Genomic DNA, 15,540 nt, shown 5'->3' on the forward strand with positions numbered 1-15,540 from the left:
TATACCTGTCAAAAACAAGTATGGATGCAACTTGCATCATGCAAGCAGTAACATCACGAAGCGCCGTTAGCGCAATCTTTCGTCAAAGACGCCAACCGTACAAGAATACATTACCATTATTACATGTGTGTTGTGTACGTGTATATATATGTATAGCATAATACCACTATATTCTATGCATGTGTTGTATACATATATAGCGGTAAAAGGGACGACGACGATGAAGATGGTGACGTTTCTTACATGAAAATTTCCACATTTCGACTTTGCTTCGTAATATTTCTACTTTATAGAACATGCAGAGCAAAAATAAAGACACTTTCCTTATATAAATCGAACCTAAGCCATCGATTAAGCATATTCGATCGGAATTTGATCGGTTCAGCCGTTATTCGGATCTGGTAATCTAAAGGTGGGTATACACTTAGCGAACGAACACCGAACGAACAGCGAATGCAAACGTTCATTATTATCATTCAGCAGATATATACGACAAAGCGAATGCGAACAGAACGTTCGATTCGCATTTGGCTCGATTCCCTCATGAAGCGGTACATCAAAGACAATTCGTGCGAGAAAAACGTTTAAAACGTTTCGCATTCGCTGTTCGTTCGGTGTTCGTTCGCTAAGTGTATACCCACCTTAAGGTACTCTCAACTATCCGACTCGCGTATACTACCGTGTCTCTTGATAATACTGTTTTATTCAGGTAAGGATAACGTTTATGCCCGTTGGGCGATGCGTGGCGCCGAGCGTAGAGTCGCAGGCTGGTAATCGAAAGATTCCAGGTTCGATTCCGCTCGGGTCCCATCCTCCCATATGACTCAAAAAGAGGTTTTCACACATTATCCTATATAATGCCTATATTGGTTTATCATATACTATCCTATCCAATACCTATATTAGTTTATCATATATTAATCTATCTAATACCTATACCTAGTTAATGGTGTATAGACAATTCCTTTTGGAAAGTCTCCCAGCCATATCAGAGAAGAAGAAGAAGAAGTTTATGCCCGTTAAATTCATACCCATCGTTAACGATGTTGTCTAGACTTTAACAAAGACGTCTTGACATTATGCTTGGACGAACTTCCGCAATTTTCTTCCATCCGTACGGAACAGGATCCTTTTCTCTTATCGGACAACGCCAACGAGCTAATGGTCCTGCCAATCAAGTTCATAATGTGATTACCAATTTTGGTGATCGATGGAGCAACCATTTCAGACTTTCGACTGCGTGGACGCGCTGTCGTTTCTTAGTTCCTCATGGCGTCTTTATCGCATGTTGTGCTGTCTTTTTCATCCAGTCTTTCTTTGTTTTTTTTTCTTTCAGATGCACATAAGTCCTTCACCGATTCCTTGCAGTGCTCGCGAATGGCAGGTGCTCGCCACGTGCAGCAGTACATAATCATCGGCCTTTAGCTTTAATAAGATAGCGCTTCCACTATATAGTGCATATTTCTTTAAAGTAGGTATAAGTATATAATCATTCACGCAAGCTGTGGCACGAGAAGTGGTATTAATTTTAAGATCTGTTTTATAGCAATGCAAAAAGTGTTTTGATGTTTAAACAGCTATTTTTGCGCATACAAGTATCATTAGAAATAATAAATATAAATATCTTTGAATTTTTTGATAACAAAATAATTATTTCAAACTTGATAATTTAGAAAATTAGAAAGTTATCACAATTTTTTTGTAATATTCTTTTTAAATATTCTTTTGTAATATATGTTTTATTTTGGTCATAATAATCCGGAATTCTTAACAATTGTGATATTAGTGATATTACTTGATTTTTGTTAGTTTAAGTATACATGAATCATTTGCCATACAAAGAAATATAATTTTCATGATACTATCAGCTTTTAAAAACTCGATTAATATCATTAAAAAACATTTGAAGGGATTTCTATAACATAATAAGCGAAAATACACATGATACACAGTGGTTCTAAATCCCAGAAACCTGGTTAAAATATGAAAGCGGTTTTTAATTTGTACAAAATTTGGTAACGGGAGTTTTTGAGATCGCTGATTACGAATCCAAGGTTAAAATGACAAAAAACAAAATGGCAGATTCAATATGGCGGACATGAATGTTGAAAAGACATTTAATTTGTATGAAATTTGGTACCTAGAGGTTTTTAAAGTCACTAATTACGAATTTAACTAAAAAAGCAAATATAATAGGCATCGTATATAAAAAAATTTTGACTTATTGTTAGACGAAAATAGATACATTTTTTGTCATGATCGTTAATTATAAATTTGAAATAAAATAAAGTTAATAAATATCAAGAATGGAAGAAAAAATGTTATGTGTAAATAATTAATTATAGATAGTTATTTTTTACTTACTGTAAATTTAAAATTTAAAAAATTATTAGTAGGAACGTTCAAATAAAAAATAAGAAATATATAATAAATATGCATTTATTAAAATAAGTTTAACAATTATTCAATAAAAAATGTAGATATATAATGTAGATTATTATTCAGTCTTCCGTCTGTTAAATCATCGATGTCATAGTCAGTTGACTGTACTGTAGAAACACTGGAGGTTTCATCACTCATTTCAACGTGTGGTGGAATTAATAACTGCATTGCTTCTGGCGATAATGATTTTAATTTGTTTTGGGGCAATTTTCTTAGATTTAATATAAATAGATCTGATGCTATCAAGAGCCGTAAAAAAATATCTTCCATTATCTTTATTCTACTACTTTTTTTCGAAAAGTCTTAGCAAAACCGTATTTGTTTGTAGATTTTTGAGCATCTTCAACCATTTATCCAATCGGCAATAAAAAAGAAGATATTATTTCTGTGCCATAAATTAAAAGTTTGTGGACTGAAGTTGGCATATAATACCATAGATACAGTTGCACAAATTTCTATTAAGTATTCTTGAAATTTAGTTAAATTAATTTTATGACCACTTGAAATTGCTTGCAATATTACGTAAAATCGTTTAATTAAATCTTCATTAACTTCTGTTATAGAGGCGGAAACGCTGGAATTTTCAAAAAATCGTCGAGCAGTATTTCTATCGTTTGTAGTATTAAAACCAGGCTTTGATTGATTGATGAAGTTCCAGTTGCAAACGAAAATCTTTTTTTACAATGTTTGTTCGAGTCTGTGTTTTTTCCTTGTCTTCAGCACTGCGCGCTTGGCATTTTTTAATCTCGAGTTTGTATAATAAATGTAAGCAGCTCTCTAAAAACTGTATCCATGCATGTAACATAGATAATTCAAACTGCAAAATAGCTTCTTTCACTTTTTTTTGCAAAATTGCATCAATATTATTATAGTCTTTGGATGTTGCATTACATAAGTAGCAATGTTGAGTAGATGCAGTATTGATGAGTGCGTTGCAAATTTTACCGTCTATCATTGTTAGAGCAAGTTTACACGATACTGTAATTTCTTTTCCATCCATTATTATTTCGAAATTGACAAGTTTACTTTCTTGTTCTTTAATGTAATTTGTTTCATTAACGATGGCTGCAGCAATTTCATGTAAAAATTGTATCCTTATAGGCCTGCAAAATTGAGAAGAAGAAGGTCTCGGATTTTTCCATATTACAATTTCTGCTTTTGTAGTTTCATCAATAGATATGAGTTGTAATGATACTAGGGAAGTGAAAAAAACTTTTGCATCTGATTTATTACTGTCATCATCACTAAATTGTTGTTTGTATATGCTTTGACCAGAGGTGCCATTGCAACCCCATTAAATTAAATTTAAATTACGAACATTTTCAGAAACCAAGCTTTTGATAACATCCATTTGTGTTAATAAAATTTGTTCAGCTGTATGATCTAAAAGAGTCTGTCGTTTTACTTCACCACTGCATTCTGTTACGGAAATGTTCGATTTAAGTGGATAGCATTTACGCTTATGTTAGCTTCCAATACTGCCTTATATGATGGATATTACTTGCATTTATTTTCTCTGCTTACAGCTCGTAAACCTTGATATTGACTTCTTGATCATTTTAGCTCGATCAAAAGCAAAAGAACAGAATCGACAAAAAGAATATTTTCTTGAACTAATTCAATAAAGCTTCTGTACTTTCAGCTTTTGATGGGTTACCTATTATCACATCCTTTATAACATTTGCAGCATTTGTTTTTCCTGCAGTTCATTGGCGTCGCGTAAGACGGTTCTTCGACACTTGTCTGTGAACGAAGATCTTCAGTTCTTCTTTGTTTTGTTCTTTCACTTGAACTAGCAAATTCTGAGGCAGGGCGACCTGAATCCGATTCTTTTGATACTTCTACAACTTTTTCAGTTTCTTCGAAAAAAACAAAAACATTTAGATAATCATTAAAAGTATCAAAAAATCATTTTTTCAGTTTGCTGTCACTTCGTTTTAAAATTAAAAATTAATTTGCGTATAATTGGTTTCACAGATTCTGGTAACGTAAAAGAGGATTGTAATTTCTTTGACATGAAATTTTCAATTTTTTCATATACTCATGGTCGCATTTTCGTTTAAATTGTCTTTCAGAAAAAGAAAAATCTTCTTTCTTGATAAATCAATTTTTTAAGTGTTATCTGCAGATTCTGAAATATTAAGGTAAATATGCCGATGAAGGGAGGCAGTCCCGATGACCTTGACCATCTTAACATATGTTGTCAAGGTCACGACCCTAAACAACATTCGAAAGATTTTAGCCGTCGCTCGTTCTTTATTAAACAGTTATTAACAAAAAAAGTTTGAAAAATATAGCAGTTATTTTAAGTATTGAAAGACATCCCAACTTCGGGAAACGAAAAAAAAAAAAAAATTTATATTAGACATAACACATAGGTTTGAGTTGAATCTCGCTTCGCGTGGAAAATTGTAAACCCATGTGGAACCTTGCTTCGCGTGGAAAGTTGTAAACCCATGTGGAACTTCTCTTCGCATTAAAAAGCGTATGCGTAGAGGCAGTGTGTTCCGCCCCCCTATGGAAGGCACCACTTCCACTATGGAAGATATAACCTAATCCAAACCAAATTTTAGTTTTAAATCAGAAATAGGTTTGGGTTAGGTTATATCTTTCGGAAGTGGAGTCTCCCGTAGGGGGGAGGGGGCGGAACACAATGCCTCCACACATACGCTTTTTAATGCGAAGTAAGGTTCCACATGGGTTAACAATTTTCTATGCAAAGCGAGGTTCAATTCAAACCTATGTGTCTATTTTTTTGGTAGTGGAGCCCCCCGTAGCGGGAAGGGGCGGAACCCACTGCATCCATGCATATACTTTACAATGCGAAGCGAGATCCATCCTACAATTCTTGTGGGGGTGGGAAAGTGTATACGTGGACGCAGTAAGTTTAAATATAAGTTATTTATGCTTTCTAAAATTGCTCATAAAATTCTATATATATTTTTCTGTACAAACTATTCGCTGTTGTAAAAGACTGTTTATAATATCAACGATTCACTGCTTTAAATGACTTTCCTTTGTTCATATATGTACTATTTCCACATACATATTAATCATTTATACCCTTCAATATTCAAAATAATTGCTATATTTTTCAAACTTTTTTGTTAATAACTTTTTAATAAAAAACGAGCAACGGCTGAAACCTTTTGAATGTTGTTCAAGATCACGATTTTGTCAACATATGTCAAGGTCAAGGGTATCAGGACTGCCTCCCTTCATCGGCATATTTACCCAAAGTAAAACATGTAATTAATGATTTTTAAACAAAATGTTAATTTTTTAGATAAGAACGGAAGAAGTGCTTTCAATTTGCAGTTTTCCGTTTTTCCAGTAAAAATGCTTTATTGTTATGTTTTAACGTACATAATGTTAATATATATCCAATAAATGATTTACTAGTAATTGCTGTAAAGAAAAACAAATTCTAACGTTTTTAAATGTATAATTAAGGCATTTGTATTTTTCATCACAAAAACTTGCAAGAAAACCGGAGGGGCAGCTATGTGGGCAGTTGGTTCTTGTTTATTTTATTAAATAAAAGTATAAGCTACAATCCACAACAAGTTTTTTTGCAGAACTCTGCAGAACTTATAACTTTTCCTTTAAATTTTTAAAAGTTTTTCATGTAATTTTACATAAATTTGTATAAATTATATTTATGATATGCTAATTTGTATATTATTAATATGATATTTGACGATATTTGAATACCCCAGGTAGCAAGGTGTCGTCTATTTGACGGCATTTTATGATCATTCTTATGACGCAACAGATATCTTAAGATGACGTACAAATGTCGTAAAACTGACGTATTTTTGTCTCTTCTTAACGATGTTATAAATCGACGTCAAAAATACGTCATTTTCCAGGTAGCAAGGTGTCATTATAACGTCATTTTTTAGTCACTATTGAAACAATATAAAAGTGACGTTAAAATAACCTAATCACAGACCGTTGATGTTATATGTATGATGATAAAATGACAATAAACGGATGATTTTATCTTTTTCGGACATTTATCTGATCGACTTTTAAAACTATCAGTCTAATATCTATTCCCTATACTGAGATTGCATCAGAAATTAAACAGAAGTAAATACATTTTTAATCTCTTGTCAGTTGCTCGAAGGTTTATATAATTCTCGTGACTGAAACTCAAATACGAGATAACGCGCGTCGCGCGTTGCATGGCGGTAAATAAACGAACTAACGGCTGAAGTATCTTTTTGTAAAATTTGAAATGTTGCGCGCAGTAACATTTCTTATAAAATATTAATAAATAAATAATAATTTTGGATATATGAAAACATGCAGATCAAATTTAATTATTAATATTAAACAATATTTCATAGTTTTGTAATATAATATTATATAATACCGTATTTTCAAGGATTTTGAACAGGAAGTCATCCAAACTTTATAAGTATCATAAAATATTTATAATTTTCTTTATATAAATACGTTAATTTTAATATTGACATAATTTAACAACATTATGTCATATGACGAGAAATGACCTTAAAATAATGACGACACTTTGCCTGGGTAATTAATCCTAATAAATAATTAATGTTAAGTTGATGGTCAACAAAACTTATAACATTATTGATACATCGAATGTAAATATAGTTAATCTAAAATTTGATCAAAAAGTTGATATTGCAAGTATATAGAACAGATTATAATTAATGTCAGTAATTGATCATTGTTAGAACCTTACTAATATGTCGTTAAATGGTCAAATAATTGACGTTACTAATTAGTGAAAACAAATTAAAGAAATTATGCTCGTTGAATTTAAACAAATAATGATATGATTACGGCCTCTACGAGCAATGTTAGGATGTTCAATTTTATTTTATCATATAATTTTCATTTATATAATTTACAAAACTTATGGGATGTTTCGACACTGACTTGTGTCTCTTCAGCCACGGAAAAAATCATACAAAAGTAAGTGATTACACGGAGCAAGTCTATCCATACCTCCAGGCGAATTCGCAAGGCGCAAATGTTAATGTCTATCACCATACTTTTTGTTTTATCAAGGTTCATCCTGTAGTACATAGTCCCTGGTTATTATTTGTGAAGTCCTTGTGTTGTTCCTAGATAAATTTGAACTTCACGTTGATCAAAACTTGTCATGTTGCATTGCATTGACAAATTAATATCTATCAAAATTTCACAAAATTTTTGTTTTTATGTAAACCGAATATTACAATTCAAATGTATACTACTTACAAAATGTATAGTTTATAATTTTATCGACCGAGATACTATTTTTTTAGTTCTAGATGTTAGCTAACTTTGTCATGAATTTGAAATGCGAGGAAACGGCGTCGTGTAGTGCTTATAAAGAGTCTGTCAAATATTGATTGCGCAGGCGTTAACAAATCTGACTGATTATTTATGAATTTGGGATATCTAGTAACGGAAAGTATACGTGGTCTAATAATTCTACTTCGTTCATGATATTAAGGCCATTTTTGTTGTTGTTTTATGAAACTGACATCCCAAAAAATTAATTCATCGAATTATTGACGTCAAATAGACGACACCTTGCTACCTGGGACATGTTCATATTCTACTTATTTTCAACTGAAGGATCCATTTTATAAAATTAAAATCGGTGAAACGTACGAATTTTAGTATACTTTTAAATATAATATTAATTTTTTCTTGCGTGCGCGCCAGATGCTTCTCGTTCAAACTCGCTCACTTTTGTACTGGCTGTATAAAAGCCGGTATAAACAATTCTCCCTTCCTGACCTCGGTTCATAACATTTAAATCTTCCCTCTACCCAACCCAACAGTCAAAATCCCCTAAATTAAAACTTTATTTTTCGACTTTTGATTAGCTTTTCGGGATTTGGAACCACTATGCGATACTAGGAATATCAGGAATGTCTTTAAGCGCATTATTGAAGAGTTTGCGTTGTATTTAAGTTTCAAATACACCGCATTCAAAGTGAATTGCTCAACAATTTTGGACGGAAAGATTTATTTGACTGTGCAATGGCGACGTCGGTGCAAATTAGGAGTTCCCGGCAACGCTAACGAATTCTAAGAAAACGTGACATGGGAAAGAAGAGACTGATCAAATGATCGGGATAAAGAGGGAGAAAAAAATACCGTTGTTCCTCGTCGTTATTGTTGTTCTGAATAATTAATATTACTCCAAATAATAAGCCTGTCCCTTGATTCTGTTAGCGCCTTTATAAAAAGATTATTTATAATACAAAATTTTTTTCTTGCCGAAAAAATGTCGTACAAGTCAAGTAGAAAGAGATCAATTTCTTAAAATGATTAATTAACTTGAGAGAATGGCCAGTAAAACCTCCTTACAATCTTTCTTGCTCATAATCAATAACACTTTCGAACTTCGCGTGATTATCGCGGAAATCATGTCTCATCAGGCACGTGTATACGGACACTGTCAATACGCGTGTATCGAATTTCGATATCGATATTCAGACAATCTCGCAAGTTCGCGGAATTGTACGATCTTTATCTGAACAATTTTATTATTCTCAACTCTTGGAAAGCTTTCATTGACCTCGTTTGCGTTGGCGCACGCAGCATCTCGCCGCCACCCGAAATATTCATCAAGATAAAATGTTGCTTAATAATCCTTTATGACGAGTATATTCTCGTTTGTATAAATACCAACGAGTAACATAACATCTCTTGCATTTTTCACATTATCCTTCATCCACATCGGCAAGTGTTTTAATACAATCGACGATGTTGTCGGCGTGCAGACACGAGAGCGCGTGAGGAAAAGCTCTTCTCGTATGATTAATGAAAATGATAATTCGCAATTTCAGGAAATTAGTTACACACATTAAGATAGATGTTCATGATCTCTGACTGTGAAAAGGGAAAGAGCGGTTATTGTTTTAAAAAGCTCGCGTTATGCCGACACACGTGCCCGTTGACACTTATGCACGTGCATTGCAATTTAATTTATCAAACGACCTTATACTTATTGCGTGCGTGAAAGTACATATGTATATAAATGTACGCGCAATTTTACAAGAACAGAATAAGCAAGTTCTCTGACCAAAAGCACAACTCAATTCATTTTAGTTTGCTTGAATTTGATAATACGTATTTTCGAATTTTCGTGCTTTCTCTCAGTGTCTCTGTCTCTCTCTGTCTGTCTGTCTGTCTGTCTGTCTGTCTGTCTGTCTGTCTGTCTGTCTGTCTGTCTGTCTGTCTGTCTGTCTGTCTGTCTGTCTGTCTGTCTCTCTCTCTCTCTCTCTCTCTCTCTCTCTCTCTCTCTCTCTCTATATATATATATATAAAAAGAAATAAAATAAGTTTTCGTTTTTTTATAAACGAAAACTTGTTTTTTTTTTGTGATTTTCTCCAAAATAGATCAAAACCAAGCAAACCTCTAAAGGACTGTCTGTCTTAGCTTTTCGGTCCTCTACACGCTCCTGAAGTTTTACTATTTTAAACCTGTATATACAGGTTCCATTTTAAAAGTTCCACCCTCATAACTTTTCAGGATCAACGTTTGAAGGAAAACGACTCCAATAAAAGTTGTAGAGAACAAAGGCGGCTATCTAATAGTGATCTTGGATTTGACATTAAAGATCATATTCAAGATCATTTGAAGGTCAACTTCCGTTTTTTAAATAGAACCCCCTATTTTTCTTTACATATTCTTGTAGCTTATCTCGAGAGCTTTCCAAAATACTATAATAAAGTATTTTTTCATTAAGTACTTTTTGAGTTATTTTATATTTTAATCTGACATATTTTGATATAAAAAATAAAATATTTCGTAAAATATTCAGTTTTCGATAATCTTACCGTAATACTTTTATGTACAGAATAATGAGACAAATCAATTAGTGCCGAAAAAAAACAAATAATTGTTTAAAAAAATACATTGTAAATAATTTTCTTAAAAACAATTATTTTTTATACTAATTGATTTGTCTCATTATTCTGTACATAAAAGTATTACGGTAAGATTATCGAAAACTAAATATTTTACGACATATTTAATTTTTTATATCAAAATATGTCAGATTACAATATAAAATAACTCAAAAAGTACTTAATAAAAAAATACTTTATTAGAGTGTTTTATAAAGCACTCGATATAAGCTAAAAGAATATGTAATGAAAGATAGGGGGTTCTATTTAAAAAACGGAAGTTGACCTTCAAATGACCTTGAAAATGACCTTTAATGTCAAATCCAAGGTCACTATTAGATAGCTCCCGTTATTCCCTATAACTTTTGTTGGAGTCGTTTTCCTTCAAACGTTGATTCTGAAAAGTTATGAGGGTGGAACTTTTAAAATGGGACACCTTGTATATATATAGAATGGGGCATTTATATTGAGACACCTAACATCTAAAAAATAAAGCAAGATAGAAAGAAATGTTTCACATAAAAATTGTTCGGTTCTAAGGGGTTCATAAGATGGTGCCATTAGTTTGACATTGGGTGGAGGCGCTTCGGAGATTTTAATGTCAATCTTGTTTTTTTTTTTAAATGGAAACACCCCCATTTTTTTACGTAAATCGATTCCTTGCAATATTCTGCATAAAAAGTTATAGGGGTATGATGGCCAAAAGTTTAATAGTTTACGAAATATTTTTAACTTTATTTTATTACTTTACTTCGACATAATTTTACATAAACTATGAAATATCTCATAAAATTATTTAATTTGCAATAATGTTACCTTAATATTTTAAGCTCAAAAAATGAGAGTCATCTCAATTGGATAATAAAGAAAGTAAAACAAGATTGACATTGAAATCTCTGAAGCGCCTACACTCAAGGTCAAATTAATGGCACCATTTCATGACTCCCTTAGAACCGAACAACTTTTGTCTGAAACATTTCTTTCTATCTTGCTTTATTTTTTAGATATTTAGGTGTCTCAATATAAATGCCCCATCCTGTATATGTATGTATATTTAATATCTCTTCTTATTCATACAATATTAATTATATCATCATGTTTATGTTGTATATATATATATATATATACAATATCATGTTTATATTTATATATATATTTTTTTTATATAATATTAACTATAGCATCGTGTTGAAGTATTTCACGTATACATGCAATCATGTGATGGTAATTATTAATTTTATTATTTAATATTATCAATATATCTCTGATATTATCTCTCATTATCTCTCGTAATCTATAATATATTAGAGCATATAAAATAATATATAACTAATTAATCATTAATTTTATATATAATATACACACAATACATATATCTTTTCTACTTTAATATGAAATATATGACAGAGATCTCTTCTTGATCCTTTTTAATACGACAATTCAAGGAATCTCTTCTTTTTTTTTTCAATACAACAATTCAGTGGGAGATATATAACTTGATTAGTCTTCGATTTCACACTATCAGTTATACATGAAAAGAGTTATACAAATCTAGATAGCAGAAAAATATATCCTCTTTAATGCTTTCGTTTTTAAAGAAGATAAATCCATGAATGAAAAAGCGTCTGTATTTCTACCGCGCTAATATAAATTCGTGAAATGTTTCTAATGTAACGAAATTTTTCTTACATTTAACCATTTATTTATGTATACAAATTTTCCATTTTTAGTTTATTTAACGTATGCTGTTAATTAAAATCAACGCTTACGCAAACCAAACATAATTGTTCGTTCAAACATCATAATTGTATGCTTAAGGAGAAAGTTAAAATTCAAGGATCAATACAGATGCGTTAGAATTGCTGTGCAGAGGGGAGATGTGTACGCGATTCTCATCTCGTTCATAAAGAGCGCGCGTAAAACCAACAAATATAATTAAATATCAATCGATTATACAGATAATAACAAAAATTGATTTAACATAAAGAAAGAAAGAAATATATCTTAAAGAGAGTAAAATTATTTAATACATTATATATATATATATATATATATATATATATATATATATATATATATAATCATATTAAACTCTGATTAAAAAAATCAGTAAATCTCGATTAATATCGACTTCGATGACTGGATTTTTGCTATCCAGCGCAGTAAATTGATATCTAAAATTCCGGCTTGAATCACTCCATTGAACCAAAAAATGTAGAGCAATCCTTATCTTCTGTTAAACACTTTGCACGTGATAAGCTGATGCCACTCATCGACTCAAGTTCAAATCACTTCTATTCTCCAGATATATTTCTTCATTACGTAACATATCATTTCGGGTAGATAGAGTCATCGCTTCATTTACCTACAACTGCGTTAAAACATCTGTATTTTTCACATAAATAGCAATTATCGTTGATAGTGCAGACGCAGCTGTTTCATTCATTAATCGCTATAGATGCGCTAAGCATGGCGCTTATCAAGGCCTACCGTAACGAAACCTGATAAAAAAAGGTTTAATTGCTTTCAATTGCGAAAACGAATTAGAGTACCAAAAGTGGAAAAGAGACATTATCATCGAATCAATTGCATTTGAAAGAAAGATTTTCTCTCTCTCTCTCTCTCTCTCTCTCTCTCTCTTTCTTTTCTAAAATAGAGATTATACTTAATAGAACTTTTATAAAATCTTAAAAAAAATTTCGGGAAGAATTTTGTTAAATTGAAATAATGTCAATCCTTTCTTATTATTGTAATAGGAAATTAATTTTTTCGATAAGCTTTTATGATGAGAGGAGTTAAGAAGGAAGTTATCTTAAATTTTGTTGCGTGAAGAAAGGAAATTGCATCATGCGCATTAATTAAGCAATTTAAACTTAATAGCCCGTTACGGTTTAAAAATATTATAATACAACTGTTTCAGAAGAAGGGATATAATCCGAAGAAACATTTAAATCACCCTGAAAAATGATCGCTAGATAAAAAAGAATTTTACTTTTTAAGAAAGTCGTTTCCTGCACAATTCGAGAATGCGTGAAAAAGTGTACGTAAAATATGGAATATGTTAATTAGTCATGTATAATACTAATTATTTTGCTAGTCATATGTAATGCTAATTATGTACCTATATTTTATCGCAAACCATTTTCTATATAGATAAAATTTTTTTTTTTGATAGTAAGAATGCGTATCTCAAAAACGAATATGTCATACAAGATAAATATTATAATTATATATGACAATCAAAGTTCTAAGACAATATCTTTTTTAGAAAAATGCCAGCGTTTTATTTATTAGTACTCGTTAAGATAGCCCATTCGATGAATCGGTTCGAATTTTCGTTCATCGGGCTGACCTTGCCATCACTGCGCCGCGTCGCGTCGCGACCCATTGCTTCAAGAGAATCGAGTTTGTTTCCCATTTCATCCCATTTCTTCCATCGCGTCTGTTCGAGCATCCCTTCCGCGGGGTGAAGGGGGGTTTCTTGACCCTCGGCGGATCCCGACGCGTTGCGACGCGACGCGGCACAGCGCGTCGCGACGAGGTGCGGCGCGGCGTGCGGAAAGGGAAGCACGCGCGAAGGGCGTTTTCCCGCCCTGCGTCCCAAGAGCCGCCGCTCGATGGGATCACCATGGAGACAGACATCCCCATACCTTTATTCTCCGAGATATTTCCCCATGAAGTCTCACGGCTCTGCTCCTTGCCGGCCCGATTGCGTGGCTCGCAAGACTCGCGCCGCGCCGGTCCAGCCGCGTTCGTTTCACCCTGGGCCGAAGATCGGTGGATTGAGCTAGGTCGCATTTTGCTGGGGATCCCACGGCAAGCCGTAGATTTTCTTATAATGCGCGAGAGAGGCTACGCCTAGCAGTCGACGCTCACGTTTTGTTTCGATAACTTTCAGATGGAATTCGTTTTGCAAATTGAAATAAGCATATGCTAAATACATATGATTTGTTACTCATGCATATTATAATCTATATAGTTTGTTAAAAATTATTTAGATTTATCTTAGCTATACACAGCATTATAGATTTATTATTTTTCTCAGAACACACACACACACACAAACGCGCGCGCGCGCGCTCATTCACATATATACATATATATATTCTAATTTTTGGTATTTTATTATAAATATTGTCATCTAATTTCTCCAATTTATATATATATATATATATATATATATATATATATATATATATATATATATAATGTAATTTCTTTCAGTTTTATATATATTTTGCATAAAATCAAATTTTATTTAAAATCACAAAAAGAATGGGGTAATATTTTGCACATTGAATTTTACATTAATATCAAATATCATTTTAACAAATATTTTTTATAAACTGGAGAGAGAGAGGGAGGGGGGGGGGGCAAGAGACAGAGATAGAGAGGAGAGAGGGAGAAACGTTAAAACAGATTTTTAATATACATATAAAAATTTTAAAAATAAACTGTATGTAGAAACAAAGCAACTGTAAAATGTCTAAAAAACGTATCGCATAACAGTTTGCATATATTATAATAATGAATATATATATATAATATTTATACACATGAAAAAGAGAGAATCCTTTGTAACATGTTTACAGAGCGTTATATTTAATTTACGTTATCTAGAATTAATTTAAGACAACTGCTTTCGCGTTATACATATAAAAGATGACAATAAATTCAGAATAATTTTGATAAGCTGCTTCCATATTTGAACATAAGCCGTTCGTGTCCTCACACATTTCGTAACAATTTACCGATGGATGACTAAACACGATTGATGTATTTACACGTAAATATTCGCGCTTCCTCGAGAAGCGTAAACACGTTGAATAGCCCTATTAATCGACTATCCTATGAAAGTAGTTCCGCTTATAAGAGAGAACGGTGTTCTTTTTTCTTCTATTGAATCCAATGGTGGTAAAAAATCAGAAGAAAAGAAAAAGAGTCTTTTTGAAAAGGTTACTTGCAACCGAGAAACAGATGTTGCGACGTATATCTTCGATAGACCCCCCCACGCAAGGAGAAGATGTCGTGTGTTCTTCCATTAACAGGAAACTTCTTTGCCTCGCTAGGGCAGCTTCCCTTCTCCGCCTTTTCTTTAGGTAATTCGTAACACTGCTAGCGGGTAATAAAGTTTGCTGCCTGATGGCGTCTACTTCTGAACTTCTTTAATATTAATATCATCATTAATCCCTTCATTTAACATGA

The sequence above is a fragment of the Polyergus mexicanus genome, unplaced genomic scaffold (assembly GCF_030449975.1).
Source record: "Polyergus mexicanus isolate NDT 795.1 unplaced genomic scaffold, iyPolMexi1.0 SCAF_19, whole genome shotgun sequence".
NCBI classification, from domain to species: domain Eukaryota; kingdom Metazoa; phylum Arthropoda; class Insecta; order Hymenoptera; family Formicidae; genus Polyergus; species Polyergus mexicanus.